This window comes from Eurosta solidaginis, chromosome 1 (genome assembly GCF_040869045.1).
Source record: "Eurosta solidaginis isolate ZX-2024a chromosome 1, ASM4086904v1, whole genome shotgun sequence".
NCBI lineage: Eukaryota > Metazoa > Arthropoda > Insecta > Diptera > Tephritidae > Eurosta > Eurosta solidaginis.
The window spans coordinates 13,738,717-13,755,726 of record NC_090319.1 but is presented as its reverse complement, the minus strand read 5'-3'; the positions used below and the strand labels follow the sequence as shown (position 1 = coordinate 13,755,726).

The following is a 17,010-nucleotide window of genomic DNA, read 5'->3' as shown; positions in this document are numbered from 1 at the left end:
TTCCTGTTATTTTCTTCTTTAATTTCATTTTGTTATATTTTTATTTTTATATAGCAAAATAAATGTTTTGTATTTTATTTAATTTTGTTTTAATTTATTTTATTTTATTTGTTTATTTAATTCAATTTTTTTATATCATTATTTTTTTTTTAATTTTTTATTTCATTTTGTTTAGGCAGGATGCCTAACTTTTACGCATCTGATTGCGATCCCCCTAATGCAACTCTGTAATTCGATACTCGACCCACATCACCCACCTCGATAACCACCCACACCATCACCGCCATATGCATCTGCATGCATGTACATGCACGTGTATGGGTGCCTTTTGTCAGCACTCATGCATATACATGTCGGGGTTGATGTGTGTGTGCCTTTCCCCTCCAAAACGGAAGATTTTGCGGGTCAACGGTTGTTGCTTTCGATACAATCGGCCTCCTCTTGGATTTAAACAGCCTGTACACATCTGCCGCCAGCTATCTCTGCCGTATTATTGCGTTTATTCAGGTAATATTGTAACCTATGTATTTCTTAACTCTACATAATAAAGCCTATCTATTATAATGAGAAATCTCGTCTTATCTTCTTTCTTTATTCCAAATACAACCCGTTCATTGAGATCGACCCGGTGTGTCCACCTCTCGCAAGAATCAGAAGCACCCCGGCCGAGCATTTTGTATATTTTTTACTTTATTTGTTTATTTTATTTTATTCGAATTTTTTTGGATTTATCTTATTTTATTTTTTTATTATTTTTTATTATTATTAATTTTATTTGACTTCTTTATTTACCTAAATTAAATTTTTCACCTTATTTTATTTTATTTCATTTTTTTTAATTTTTTTTATTATATTTTAGATCATTTTGTTTTTTTATTTTTTCGTTTCATTTTATTTCTTTATTTTATTTTAATTTATTTAATTTATATATTTCTTTATTTTATTTTTTTCCTAGTTTATATTTTACTGTATTTCATTTTATTTTAATTCATTTTACATTATTTTTTTTTATAAGATAACTATAATCATCCACATTATTATCGTAATAATATTTACACTTCTTGTTCTCCCTATTTCTGTTTCCTTTACACTAACTTTTCCTTCTACTTTTCCCATTCCCTTTCTATCCTTTATTTCGAATGAGTTTTTTTGATTTAATTAAATGTTTTGAAAACTGAGAACTTGTTTTCTAAACTATCAGTTTTTTCGACATTCGGAAGATATCAGAGAATTATTCAAAAGAGACAGAAAAAAAAAACATTTTTTAATTGAAATTTTTTTTCGAAATGGGGAAAAAATTCAAGAATTAGTAGAACATGAGAAAATACTTTTATTAAATTAAAAATGTTGAAAAATTATCACCACCTTATCGAATGGCTCTCGTATGTGCATATGTATGTATGTGTATCAACGTTTTTATAGAAATTTCGAATTCTTACTTTATTTTGCAAAATTTACCCATACACTGAATTAATTAATGAAGTAATGAACCTGTAATACATCAGGCGTATCTTCTTCTTTCTCTTTTACCTGTAGCAGTAAAATTTTTTTTATTTTACTTTCTTACTTTTTCTGCTGTTGCCTTTTTTAATGGACATGCTACATAATTTTTACATTTTTATACTCAGTTGAGCAGAGCTCACAGAGTATATTAAGTTTGATTGGATAACGGTTGGTTGTACAGGTATAAAGGAATCGAGATAGATATAGACTTCCATATATCAAAATCATCAGGATCGAAAAAAATTTTGATTGAGCCATGTCCGTCCGTCCGTCTGTTAACACGATAACTTGAGTAAATTTTGAGGTATCTTGATGAAATTTGGTATGTAGGTTACTGAGCACTCATCTCAGATCGCTATTTAAAATGAACGATATCGGACTATAACCACGCCCACTTTTTCGATATCTAAAATTTCGAAAAACCGGAAAAGTGCGATAATTAATTACCAAAGACAGATAAAGCGATGAAACTTGGTAGGTGGATTGAACTTATGACGCAGAATAGAAAATTAGTGAAATTTTGGACAATGGGCGTGGCACCGCCAACTTTTAAAAGAAGGTAATTTAAAACTTTGCAAGCTGTAATTTGGCAGTCGTTAAAGATATCATGGTGAAATTTGGCAGGAACGTTACTCCTATTACTATATGTACGCTTAATAAAAATTAGCAAAACCGGAGAAGGACCACGCCCACTATAAAAAAAAATTTTTATTAGAGTAAAATTTTAACAAAAAATTTAATATCTTTACAATATATAAGTAAATTATGTCAACATTCAACTCCAGTAATGATATGGTGCAACAAAATACAAAAATAAAAGAAAATTTCAAAATGGGCGTGGCTCCGCCCTTTTTCATTTAATTTGTCTAGGATACTTTTAATGCCATAAGTCGAACAAAAATTTACCAATCCTTATGAAATTTGATAGGGGCGTAGATTTTATGACGATAACTGTTTTCTGTGAAAATGGGCGAAATCGGTTGTCTGTCCTTCCGCATGGCCCTTAACACGATAACTTGAGCAAAAATCGACATATCTTTACTGAACTTAGTTCACGTACTTATCTGAACTCACTTTATCTTGGTATAAAAAATGAACGAAATCCGACTATGACCACGCCCACTTTTTCGATATCGAAAATTACGAAAAATGAAAAAATGCCATAATTCAAATACGAAAAAAGGGATGAAACATGGTAATTGGATTGGTTTATTGACGCGAAATATAACTTTAGAAAAAACTTTGTAAAATGGTTGTGACACCTACCATATTAAGTAGAAGAAAAGGAAAAAGTTCTGCAGTGCGAAATAAAAAACCGTTGAAATCTTGGCAGGTATTACATATATAAAAAAATTAGCGGTATCCAACAGATGATGTTCTTGGTCACCGTGGTCCACCTTTTTGTCGATATCTGGAAAACGCCTTCACATATACAACTACCACCACTCCCTTTTAAAATTTTCATTAATACCTTTAATTTGATACCAATATCGTACAAACACATTCTAGAGTCACCCCTGGTCCACCTTTATGGCGATATCTCGAAAAGGCGTCCACCTATGGAACTAAGCCGCACGCCCTTTTAAAATACTCATTAACACCTTTCATTTGATACCCATATCGTACAAACACATTCTAGAGTCACCCCTGGTCCACCTTTATGGCGATATCTCGAAAAAGCTACCACCTATAGAACTAAGGCCCACTCCCTTTTAAAACCCTCATTAATACCTTTAATTTTATACCCATATCGTACAAACACATTCTAGAGTCACCCCTGGTCCACCTTTATGGCGATATCCCTAAATGGCGACCACCTATAGAACTATGGCCCACTCCCTCATAAAATACTATTAAATGCCTTTCATTTGATACACATGTCATACAAACACATTCCAGGGTTTCCCTAGGTTCATTTTCCTACATGGTTATTTTCCCTTATGTTGTCACTATGGCTCTCAACTGAGTATGTAATGTTCGGTTACACCCGAACTTAACCTTCCTTACTTGTTTTGTTTAAGACGATTGTGTGCCTGGATGTAAGTACATATGTATGTATGTATTTATGTATATTTTAGTATGTTGGCTATTAATTGTTTTTGCTGTTCTTGATATATCGCCACGTAAAATATCTAAGTTGCTTGAAGAATCACGGTCAATTAATCCATATAAACCTGATGCGTAGAATAAATCGTTTTGTCATTATCATCACTTTCGTATGTAAGAATAAAAGTAATTACATGTATGTATGTATGTATTTAGCCAAAACATTGCATTACCTTTCTTGTATTCCTTTCTTGAATTTTCACTCATTTCCATTTCTATTTGAACGTATGTAGGTATGTATGTGTGTATGTATGTATGTACGTGAGCTACGCTATTAAAGTGATCATAGCGCCATTGATCTGATATCTTAATAACGAGCATTTCCTTAGTTGTGATCATTGGCGAACAAACACATATATATATGTACATACATAAAGGTGCGTTTATACCTAGCTGCGGCTTATACGATATGATTTTGCTGTGTTTGTCTTTAGAAGTATAATTAGTGCAATGAAAAAAATTTTTTTTTTCAAAAATCTATTATTTTTTATCTAAATTGGCAATTTTTCCCTGAATTCGGAAGAAATCAAAGAACTATTAAAATGTTTCTAACAACTAAAAAACGTTTTTTCAATCAAAATTTTTATTTTTGCAACTTGAGAAAGAACCGAAGAACAAAAAAAGGATATTACATTAACAGTTTTTTCCTCAAAAATTGGAAATTTCTTTTCGAATTAACAACTTTGGTAAAAAATTAGAATTAGTAAAACTTCTGAAAAAAATATTTATTAATAAAAAAAGAAATATAAAAATGTTTCTAAAAGCTAAAAAAAACTTTTTTAAATCAAAATATTTATTTTTGAAACTTGAGAAAGAACCTTAGAACTAAAATGTTCCCAAAAACAAAAAAAAAATATATATATATAAACAGTTTTTTTCTGAAGCTTGGAAATTTCTTTTCTAATTAACAACTTTCGTAAAAATCAGCATTCTGAAAAAAGTATTTATTAATAAAAATTGCCTTTGAGCTAGAAAGTCTGAAAAAAATCTAAGGATTATTTAAATGGTTTTCTTTTTCGAAATTCGATTAAAATGTTACTATAAACTAAAAAACAATTTTTTTCTTAATTTGGTTTTTTTCGAACAATTTTTTTTTTATTTGGAGTTCGGAAAATATCCAAGAAGTATTAGAATGTTTTTAGAAACTCAAACATCTTATTTTATTGAATATACATAGTGTGAGAATTATTAAACATTTTCTAAAAAATGTTTACTCAGAAATTTCCTTATAAATTAACAATATCTCAAATTTCGGAAAAATGTATGAATAATGAAAATGTTTCTTAAACAAAAAATGAAAAAGGAATAACTAAGAAAATGGTTCTGAAAAATTTGAAAAAATTGTTTTTTTTTAATTAACTTTATCTTTTTTTTTGAGCTGGAAAAAAATACAAGACAAATTTTTTTGTTTTTAAAACTGTACTTTTTTAAGTTAATAATTTTTATAAAGTACGTCGGGAAATATCTAGGAATATAATTTTTTTTCCTGAAGAACTATATTTTATTTTTATTTTAAATCTAAGAATTAATTAAGTTTTTTTTTCAAAATTCGAAATAAAATCTTTCTTACAGCTAAAATTAAATATTTTTCTCAATTAAAATGTTTTTTCCCTATTCGAGGAAAATACAAATATTTCTAAGTCTAAAAAATATTATTTTTCCGAATAACAAATATTTTTTTATTATTTCTTATTTGCAATTTTAGAACAAATTATTTCTTCTTTGAAGTCTTTCATATTTCATGAATTATTAAATTTTAAATGTTTATATTTCAAGACTTCATAACAATTGAACTATCTGTTATCGATATAAAATAAGAGTTTCTGCTTTATTCAACTGTAAAAATTAAATTTTCCGCAGCTAGCGAATGCAAATCGACTACGGTGTGCCTTGGCGTATGAGTAACATACATATTAAAATGTAATGGAAACTTATCTTCGGCTGTTACGAACGCCTTAAGCTAAAAAGTTGGCAGAAGTAATGAACAGTGTTGCCAGGTTAGCCTTTTCGAGGCTAGATTTAGCCTTTTCGAGGCTAGATTTAGCCTTTTTTTTTTGCCTTTAGCCTCGAAATTTTGTGTTTAGCTTCGTGACTTTTTTCTAGCCTTTTTTACTCCGAATGTATTTTTAAAAATTTCTAAAATAAAATAATTTCAATAGTTCCTGTGAACACCTAATACCTAATAATATGAGTTCTCTACAAAAGATTAATTCTTTTTCTGCTGAAAATTCGTTGAAAATTTCAAAGCCAGATGTATTTTCTTACTTTGAAAAAGAGAAGTATAGTTATTCTTCAAGTCAAATAGCATTAATAGAGCTGCAGTGGCGAAAACTTATAACAATACAATGGAAAAATCTACACTCCACCATGGAATTTACATAAAAATGCATTAAACGAACCTCCTTGTTTAGAACTTGTCGAATTCATATTTAGTTTTTTAGTATTACCACTCAGTAACGCGGAGGTTGAAAGAGTTTTTAGTGGCATGAAAATTCTGAAAACTAAATTAAGGAACAAACTAAAAATTAAAATGCTTAATGCGCTGCTTAATATATAAACTTTGAAATTGCCGATGATCTCATATCTATGGTAAATAGCCAAACTTTATACCCAGACTTAAGCCCTTCTGATTCTTCAGACGGGGAATATTTTATATAAATAATTAGTTTGTAATATTTTTTTTTATGTATATACACATATGCAATCATTTAAAGTAGTTCCATGTGCTAGTCAAAGAAAATATGCCTGATATGTTTTGAAACAGGAAGTTATGCTTAAGTTATGTTTATAAGTTTTTATTTACAAATGTGTAAACTAAAATATAAAAAAATTTAATGAATTAACCAAAAAATATCTGGCCTTTTTTTGCTTCTTTTTTTCTAAATTTAGCCTTTTCTAACCTTTTTTTTGCCAATCTAGCTTCTTTTTTTTTGCATCACCTGGCAACACTGGTAATGAAGTTCTTAAATACACGAAACCACTTATTTTGAGATCAGAGAACGTGATTGATCACAACTGAAGAATAAGCGATGGGTAAAAGGATATGAATACTAACAAGGTTTCGCGTTAGTATATGGAAGAGTGAGAAACCTGCAGCACAGGAAGGGAAGGCGAAGGAGATATGGAGAGAAAAAAATTTCAAAATTTAGGCAGCACAATTTTGTAGGAAAGCCTTTCATCAAAAGTAAGCGTTGTGCCTTTATTTAATAACGAGACACGAAAGGAGCTCATATCGTTTTCCAACTGTTCCTTCCCTAGGGGTCTCCCCCTTTTACTATTTCCATAGACGGGTTCAGAGAAGAACACCTTTTGTGCATCAAATTTGGTACATAGAAAGCTTGATTTCGTGGCCTCGCCAGCACCTCTGCTGTGAACGCTGGCCATCAACCAACTGCTAAGACGCTTCGACACGGTACCAGTCAAACTCACGGCCTATGTAGATGGCGTTTCAGTTATCAGAAGTGATAATTGGCTGCCAGCACTTAGCTTGCTATACCGCCAACGGGTAAAAAACCGATACAAATTCTTCTAAAACTTTGCAAGAAAACCAAAGTTCAGACCGGACAACGGCTGCCGGGGCCGCTAGTATACGATATAGCACGAAAGCTAAATTTATACATGACAAGAGTTGTAGGCTCATGTCTATGACGCTTCAACCCCTACGCTATTTGAGCCAACGTACAGCGGGGTATATAATGTTAAATTTCAGCCGCATTTCAGTCTTTCTTACATGTTCAAGATTTACACTCCTTTTTCCCGATGCTGAAGCAATAAAATTTCACTCGCTGTACTCAAACATAGTTGTGCAAAATGGATTTGAATTTGGATTCATTGGCGCAGCAGAGTCGAAGTCGCAGTCGCAGTCGTAATCGAAGTCGATGTGGGGATTGGATTATCATTGCTGTTGTTGTTGTTGTTGCTGTTTTTGTGTGCTGCATCGTTTTGTGACTTTGGTTTTTAGCTGCTCTAACTTTGGCTTTGACTGGCTGACTCCGGCATCGCCTTCTGCCTTTAACATACGGCACAGCTGCTCGATCGGTTTCAGATGACCACGAACGGTGAACGCGTCAAGAACTTACTCTGCCTAACAACTACTAAATAAATAAGTGTACAAAATAGAAGTTATAACAAAAAAAGTGAAAAAATAAAAAGATCCAAAAAAAAGTTTTGGGGGGCGCACGTAGATACTCGTACATGACTACAACTACAACTACACATTTAGGCATGCTACTCAATGGCATGAAAGTAGTTCAGTTAATCAAATTTTGTTGTTGTTAAATAATTACCAATTCAATGTATTACATGTGTTTGCTGATTGTGTCCGTCATTGTCGCTTGTTGAGATTTTGTTGTTGTTATCCAGAATATATTGTAATGCGCGTTAAGTGTGTGGAATAATCTTGTGCATTGGGAGCATTTTTATTGTTTCTGTTTTTTTTATGCATGCAACTCTAAACGCGTATCTCTACCGACTGACTAAACCTACTACACAATTGCCCACTGTCGGCGCAGCCCAATTACAAAATTAACAAATCGAGCCTTTGCGAACTTAATAAGGGAACATGTAAGAACGTACAAGTTCAGTTGACGAACTGCATTATATACCCAGCTGTGCTTTTTAATAACTCATAAATAAAATAGTTTCTGAGCACGCTACAGCTCTCATTTGAAAATATTCTAAGGAGAGATATTTCTTATGTACTATGTATATGTGAATCGACTGAAAGAAGAAAAGCCATAGAAAGAATCGATCAAAGCCGAGCCATAATATTGACACGCATTAAATTTCGCTTGGCGATAGTTCGCCTAGAAGATTTGCCTTCTCAAACAGCACACCAGCCTAAGCCTATTTACATACATTTACATAAAAATTATTGATTTTACTTCCTTCATATTAGGTCGGTTGAATGTTTGTCCGCTTTTCATACAAATCTGGCAATCGATTTTTAAGTAACTTCTCATTGAGCTACAAACGTGAAACTTTACACATATGTTAGAAAACGTGACAATGCAGCAAAAGAAAAAAAAATCCGTTAGGTGGTGCACGGATCGAAGTAATTAGATAATAATTTGAAATTTTTCAAACCAGCTTTTAAGTAACTTCTCGATGAGCTAGAAACTTCAAATTTCAAACTTAATTCAGAGGTCGATGACAGCCGATGACACGATACAAAAATATTCGCTAGGTGGCGCACGGGATGAGATGTTTAGAAAAATCGTACGAAACGGAGGAAATTTTGGGATTGATTTTTATGAAAGTTCTCATTGAGCTACAACTGTAAAACTTCAGAGATAGGATAAGACGCCGAGAAAATTTAAGAAAAGGAGAACAAAATTCCTTTAGGTGGCGCACGGATCGAAATATTTAGATAATAATTTGGAAATTTGGTGTTTTGAGATCGATTTTAAACCTCAGAGACAGGTTAAGGCACCGTGACAAAGGAACAAAAGGAGAAAAAAATTCCGTTAGGTGGCGGACGGATTGAAAATTTGAAACCGGGTTTTAGGTAACTTCTCGATGAGCTAGAAGCTAAAAATTTACAGCACTTCCTTTATATAAATGGACAAAAATCAGCCAAAAATGTATCATTATATAAAGACATATTCTTGCTAAACTTTGATGTTTCAATTTTGACATAGAAATTGCAAAAATATTTATGAGAAGTAAAAATATAAAGGTGGAGCGCATATTACTTGGATTGCAAAGTTGGTAGGGGAGGAGATATTATTAGTCAATCAATTGCGGTCTGGTGGTCCTAACACAAACAAGAAAGTTTAGTCGACTGATCAGGTCAGAGGAATTAATCACGCCGATGATGAGCTTATGAATGAACATAACGCCGAGTTATACTTTACGATTTTCTAGAGATGGCAAATTAATTAGAAGAAGCCCATTCCTGTGTGGTGGAAGATGAATACTTGAGACCTCGTAGTGCAAAAATTAAAAACTGTTTCTGGACTGACTAAATGCGATTTATATGATTTCGATAGGTTGGAGACCAAACACATAAATAATACTCGAGAAGAGAACGGACATTATAAGGGTCATCAAACTATTTAGCCCAACGTTTGATAAATCCTAGTACACCGGTTAATTATAGTAATGGAGATTTGTACTTTAAAACTTAGTTTCGCCTAGATCAGTTAAACAGATATAGTATCTCAGAACCGGCTTGACTCGGTGAAAAGTAAATTTGCTGTTGTTCTTGTTGTTGTTGTAGCGATAAGGATACTCCCCGAAGGTCTTGAGGAGTATTATCGATGTTGATGTTCCTTTGACGGATGCAGATCCGGTACGTTCCGGTAACAATCACCATTAAGGTACTAGCCCGACCATCTCGGGAACGATTTGGTATGATCACAAGAAACCTTCTAGGCCATACCGCCCTTCCACCTCCTATATCCAAAATCAATTTATGATCGCCAGAGCCTCGGCTGTTAAAGAAACAGGCTTCTCCACGGGTAGGTGAGTTTGACAATTGGGTTGCAGAATCTATATATTGCGCTGGCAACCACTTGAATCAATTTGGTATTTTGGTCGCCTTTTAAGACAGGCATACCTGCCGCGGGTACATTCTAAACGCCCCAACCCGCTGGGGTAAGTAAGTCTGCGGTTTGTTAGACACTGATTGTAATTTGAGCGATTATATAAAGGAAGAAGTACATTTGCTCTTTACCATCTTTGCAATGAGTCCAGATCGGCCTAAAGCTACGAAAAACACCACGAGTTTGAGGGCAGGTAGATGTAAGACGTAAAAGCTGTAGTAGGGAAGATAACATGTGGTAAGTCATTACGGATAAAACGTAATTGGCCCAAATGGCTACCCTGGTGCACGCCAGAAATTACATCAATCGACTTCAAAAGATTGTTTTTGAACAAAACTTGTTGAGCCCTATTTTCAAGATAACTTGTAATGCAATCTAAATTAAAAAAGGCTTAGGAAAACCTAGTAGATCAAGTTTGTGAACTAAGAGCTCATGGCTAACAGAGTTAAAAGATTTACTAAAGCCAATGTAAATTACATTGGTTTTTTTTTTTTGCAATTTAAAATATATTTAGAACGAAAGGCGGAAATTGACGCAAGTTGCTAGTTGTTGATCTCCGGCGCATAAAACCATGTTGGCATGGGGACGTTAAATAACTACACAGATATTGAAGCTGGCATGTAATTACCTGAGAACTTAGCTATGCCCCTGTAGTTCTCAATATTAGACCTGCTACCATTTATTTGCAAAGGTATAATAAACGTTTTTTTCCAAATAGATGGGACTGATGTGGATTTTAGAGAAAGTTTGAATAATTTTAAGATAGAAAACCAGAAGTTTTCCTTTTCAAAGTAACGAAATTGCAAAAATGTGTCGGGTTGTTAATAAGTTGTAATTACGGCAGGATAACTAGCCTTTATAACTTTGCTGGTTCAGACGATGAAAGTCGGAGCGAGCCAATAAATATTTTAGAAAATTCGCAGATTTTTCAGATCTTTTAAAACGCTTATAGAGTCTAGCTTTAATATTATTCAGTCTTAATAGTTGCTTTGAGAACCATGGCGGTTTACCCGTGGCAACACTAGAATAACGGAGTAGAATACAGCTTTTAAAGAAATCATCAAGAAGTCGCTGATTCTATATCTTCACACGCGTAAAGAATCGACCAGTCATGAGCAGCAATCAATTCATTAAGTGCACTAAAGGTCGTCTTAGAAAAACATATCCAACGGGAACAACGAGCATTGCAGGTTGAAGAACGAGCATTGCAGGTTGAAGAAGATCCGGTACTATCCCAAGCGTAGAATGTAGATTCGATGGTAAACTGATGAGAAAACGAAATCGCCAAGATCTACTAGGCGATCTTTGTTCCGCAATTACGAGTACAAGTGACAAATAACTAGTATAAACCCGTATATCCGACCGTGGCGGTATATGCGAACTGCAGCAAATTGAGATTGTGCAAAGCAAGCTTTACTGCCACGAACTCAATGTCAGTTTTCCAGCAACAGCGCCTCAGATGAAAAGCTCGAGTCAACGGCAATTAGGACACCACCTGCTCTAGCTTCACGATCGCGCCGATAAACTAGATATTTATTTGAGAAAAGTTGAGAATTAAAATTATTCGCTTTTAAACAGGTTTCACTAAAAGCTATAACTTGAGAAGAAAAAAAAAAGTATTCAGAAAATTGTAATTAATTTCGATTGTAAGCCGCGAAAATTTTGGTAGTTGATGGGAATTTTTTCGCTGTTTCCACAGAGACGTTTGAGTTTTTTTGAATTTCTTGCGGTATTTGACTTTTTGGTTTACACCATTAGTTAGGCCAATATTAGAATATGGCTCAGTAATCTGGAATCCGCGTTATCAAGTCCATGCAGGCAGTCTCGAATCTACACAAAAACAATTTTTACTATTTGCCTTAAGAAATTTTCAATTGGATTCTTTATATAATCTTCCACCTAATACTAATCGATTAAAGCTTATCAATCTTGCAACTCATGCTACTCGAAAGGAAATGCTTGGTGTAATATTTATGACAAAACTTTTAAATGGATCAATTTCAATCCCATTCCTTTTGAAGGGGTGAGCTTTTGTGTTCCCTCTCGGACTTCGGGACACTTCAAACCTCTCCTGCTGAAGCAATGTAGAACGAATTTCGAACTAAATGCACCTTTTGGGTGTTTATGCCAAGATTATAACTCTCACTCAAACACATTTGATATCTCGGACTCCCTTTGTTCTATAAAAAAGACTGTTCTCACCACTCTTAATAAATAATTAATGTATAAAACGACTGATTCTGTTCTCTTTAAGCATTACGCTTGGCTGACGATATATCTTCTGTAGCTGCGTAGTCTCAGATCTCGACGCTTGACAAACCGTAGCCCATCAAAGAAATCGCGTGAACAGGATTAGCCTTGTTTCATTGGGCCACTTGAGGGCAGCGCGCTGCCACAACGTCCATTAAAAAAAAAAATGCACAACTGAATGTTTCGGCCAAAATGAGTATTCGAGACATTCATTCAGACCTTCGTGAATTTGATCGAAATTGTCAGTCATCTCATTGTCGTCAACGGTTTGCTTCAATATTCCTTAGTTGTGAACAATGAGATACTCTGAAGATCCAGCCACTCCGTTCCGTTGACTAAAACTTTGGCATTTCCTCTCAAGAGCTCCTTAATTCTGATACATTCAAATAACGTCCACATAAGTAACGTTAAAATGAAATGCCAGCGCGCCTTATTGGGAAATAAGACCGCTGAGGAAAGGAAATACAGATCGCACGCGTTATTTTCCTCCATGTTATTTCATGTTTCAGAAATGCATGGATGTAGTTTTTTTGTGATACTGAAAAAGCACAATATTGCAGACAAGTCAGGAAGCAACACTTTGTAATATTGACTTCACCTGTTTGGTTTATTGCATCATGCATATTTGCTTATAAATCCCGGGACGGAAAATAATTTTTTTTTCGGAGTCGACAAAGTCCGGGTCAAAAAATTGTCCTAGGTGAAAATGGTTGAGTTCTCAGGTATCCCTATAGCAATATCATGTCGCATCATGCATCCTTTTTATACTCAGTTAAGCAGAGCTCACAGAGTATATTAACTTTGATAGGATAACGGTTGGTTGTACAGGTATAAAGGAATCGAGATAGATATAGACTTCCACATATCAAAATCATCAGGATCGAAAAAAAATTTGATTGAGCCATGTCCGTCCGTCCGTCCGTCCGTTAACACGATAACTTGAGTAATTTTTGAGGTATCTTGATGAAATTTGGTATGTAGGTTCCTGAGCACTCATCTCAGATCGCCATTTAAAACGAACAATATCGCACTATAACCACGCCCACTTTTTCGATATCGAAAATTTCGAAAAACCGAAAAAGTGCGATAATTCATTACCAAAGACGAATAAAGCGATGAAACTTGGTAGGTGAGTTGAACTTATCACGCAGAATAGTAAATTTGTAAAATTTTGGACAATGGGCGTGGCACCGCCCACTTTTAATAGAAGGTAATTTAAAAGTAATTGATATTAGAGAAAAATTGTAAGTTTACAAACGGCGATGGTTACTAGGACATGTTTCTGAATTCCACTTCTTCATCAGCTAGCTTTTCGGGAGCTGAGCGTTGAACTCGAATCTCCAACATTCATATCAGTGCAAGCCTTTAGCTGCTAAGCCATATGAATGTCCCGTTGTTCGCTGTACAATTGGTCTCTAAGAGTTGCCTTTTTGTTTATATTCCTTTTAATTCTAATTTTAATTTAAAAGTTTTGCAAGCTGTAATTTGGCAGTCGTTGAAGATATCATGATGAAATTTGGCAGGAACGTTAGTCCTATTACTATATGTATATTTAATAAAAATTAGCAAAATCGGAGAACGACCACGCCCACCTTTAAAAAAATTTTTTTTAAAGTCAAATTTTAACAAAAAATTTAATATCTTTACAGTATATAAGTAAATTATGTCAACATTCAACTCCAGTAATGATATGGTGCAACAAAATGCAAAAATAAAAGAAAATTTCAAAATGGGCGTGGCTCCGCCCTTTTTCATTTAATTCGTCTAGGATACTTTTAACGCCATAAGTCGAACAAAAATTTACCAATCCTTGTGAAATTTGGTAGGGGCTTAGATTCTGGGACGATAACTTATTTCTGTGAAAAAGGGCGAAATCGGTTGAAGCCACGCCCAGTTTTTATACACAGTCCACCGTCTGTCCTTCCGCTCGGCCGTTAACACGATAACTTGAGCAAAAATCGATATATCTTTACTAAACTCAGTTCACACGCCCACTTTTTCGATATCGAAAATAACGAAAAACGAAAAAAATGCCACAATTCTATACCAAATACGAAAAAGGGATGAAACATGTTAAGTAGAATGAAATGAAAAAGTTCTGCAGGTCGAAGAAAAAACCCTTGAAATCTTGACAGGAATACTGTTCGTGGTATTATATATATAAATAAATTAGCGGTATCCAACAGATGATGTTCTGGGTCACCCTGGTCACCATTTTGGTCCATATCTGGAAAACGCCTTCACCTATACAACTACCACCACTCCCTTTTAAAAGCCTCATTAATACCTTTAATTTGATACCCATATCGTACAAACACATTCTAGAGTCACCCTTTATTGCTATATCTCGAGAAGGCGTCCACCTATAGAACTAAGGCCCACTCCCTTTTAAAATACTCATTAATACCTTTCGTTTCATACCCATATTGTACAAACGCATTCTAGAGTCACCCCTGGTCCACCTTTATGGCGATATCTCGAAAAGGCGTTCGCCTATAGAACTAAGGCCCACTCCCTTTTAAAATGCTCATTAACCCCTTTCATGTGATACCCATATCGTACAAACAAATTCTAAGGTCACCCCTGGTCCACCTTTATGGCGATATCTCGAAACGGCGTCCACCTATGGAACTAAGGATCACTCCCTTTTAAAATACTCATTAACACCTTTCATTTGATACCTATATCGTACAAACAAATTCTAGAGTCACCCCTGGTCTACCTTTATGGCGATATCTCGAAAAGGCGTCCACCTATAGAACTAAGGCCCACTCCCTTTTAAAATGTTCATTAACCCCTTTCATTTGATACCCATATCGTACAAAAAAATTCTAGGGTCACCCCTGTTCCACCTTTATGGCGATATCTCGAAAAGGCGTCCACCTATAGAACTAAGGCCCACTCCCTTTTAAAATGTTCATTAACCCCTTTCTTTTGATACCCATATCGTACAAACAAATTCTAGGGTCACCCCTGGTCCACCTTTATGGCGATATCTCGAAACGGCGTCCACCTATGGAACTAAGGATCACTCCCTTTTAAAATACTCATTAACACCTTTCATTTGATACCTATATCGTACAAACAAATTCTAGAGTCACCCCTGGTCCACCTTTATGGCGATATCTCGAAAAGGCGTCCACCTATAGAACTAAGGCCCACTCCCTTTTAAAATGTTCATTAACCCCTTTCATTTGATACCCATATCGTAAAAACAAATTCTAGGGTCACCCCTGGTCCACCTTTATGGCGATATCTCGAGAAGGCGTCCACCTATAGAACTAAGGCCCACTCCCTTTTAAAATACTCATTAATACCTTTCGTTTCATACCCATATTGTACAAACGCATTCTAGAGTCACCCCTGGTCCACCTTTATGGCGATATCTCGAAAAGGCGTTCACCTATAGAACTAAGGCCCACTCCCTTTTAAAATGCTCATTAACCCCTTTCATGTGATACCCATATCGAACAAACAAATTCTAGAGTCACCCTTTATGGCTATATCTCGAGAAGGCGTCCACCTATAGAACTAAGGCCCACTCCCTTTTAAAATACTCATTAATACCTTTCGTTTCATACCCATATTGTACAAACAAGTTCTAGAGTCACCCCTGGTCCACCTTTATGGCGATATCTCGAAACGGCGTCCACCTATGGAACTAAGGATCACTCCCTTTTAAAATACTCATTAACACCTTTCATTTGATACCTATATCGTACAAACAAATTCTAGAGTCACCCCTGGTCCACCTTTATGGCGATATCTCGAAAAGGCGTCCATCTATAGAACTAAGGCCCACTCCCTTTTAAAATGTTCATTAACCCCTTTCATTTGATACCCATATCGTAAAAACAAATTCTAGGGTCACCCCTGGTCCACCTTTATGGCGATATCTCGAGAAGGCGTCCACCTATAGAACTAAGGCCCACTCCCTTTTAAAATACTCATTAATACCTTTCGTTTCATACCCATATTGTACAAACGCATTCTAGAGTCACCCCTGGTCCACCTTTATGGCGATCTCTCGAAAAGGCGACCACCTATAAAACTAAGGTCCAGTCCCTTCTAAAATACTCTTTAATACCTTTCATTTGATACACATGTCATACAAACACATTCCAGGGTTACCCTCGGTTCCGTTTCCTACATGGTTATTTTCCCTTATGTTGCCACCATATCTCTCAACTGAGTATGTAATGTTCGGTTACACACGAACTTAACCTTCCTTACTTGTTATTTTTAGAACTTTTTCCATAAAAGTCCATATATAAATGTAAAATCTGTATTTTTATTTTTTGTGTCCGATAGAACTAGTTAAATCCGGACTTTTATTTTTTAAAGCCACAATAAAAGTCCGGCTTATTAACAAAGAAACGGCTTATCCGAATTAAAAAAAAAATATTTATTTCGGATAAGCCGTTTCTTTGTTATCAAGCCGGACTTTTATTTTTAAAAGTCCGAGTTTAAATAATTCTATTGGCCTCAGGTAATAAAAATCCGAAAATAATTTTTGTCTTAATCCAAATATATTAAAAGTCCAAAATTAATAGTTTTGCAAGGAATTTTATTATAAAAGGAATAACAGTTTCCGCCCCTGTATAAA

At 34.7% G+C, this 17,010-nt stretch overlaps 1 protein-coding gene across 3 annotated transcripts in view; it reads left to right on the top strand.

The window, feature by feature from the left end:
* Positions 1-17,010, top strand: part of sad (Cytochrome P450 family protein sad) — a 265,008-nt gene that overhangs the window by 216,274 nt on the left and 31,724 nt on the right. For 2 of the 3 annotated variants that reach the window (XM_067781023.1, XM_067781019.1), the window contains exon 1: positions 7,999-8,172. The exons of the other annotated variant lie outside the window; for it this stretch is intronic. The gene's annotated coding sequence lies outside the window, so the exon portion shown is untranslated. Of the gene's footprint in view, positions 1-7,998; positions 8,173-17,010 lie in introns of those variants that run through there. 3 annotated transcript variants of the gene reach the window in all.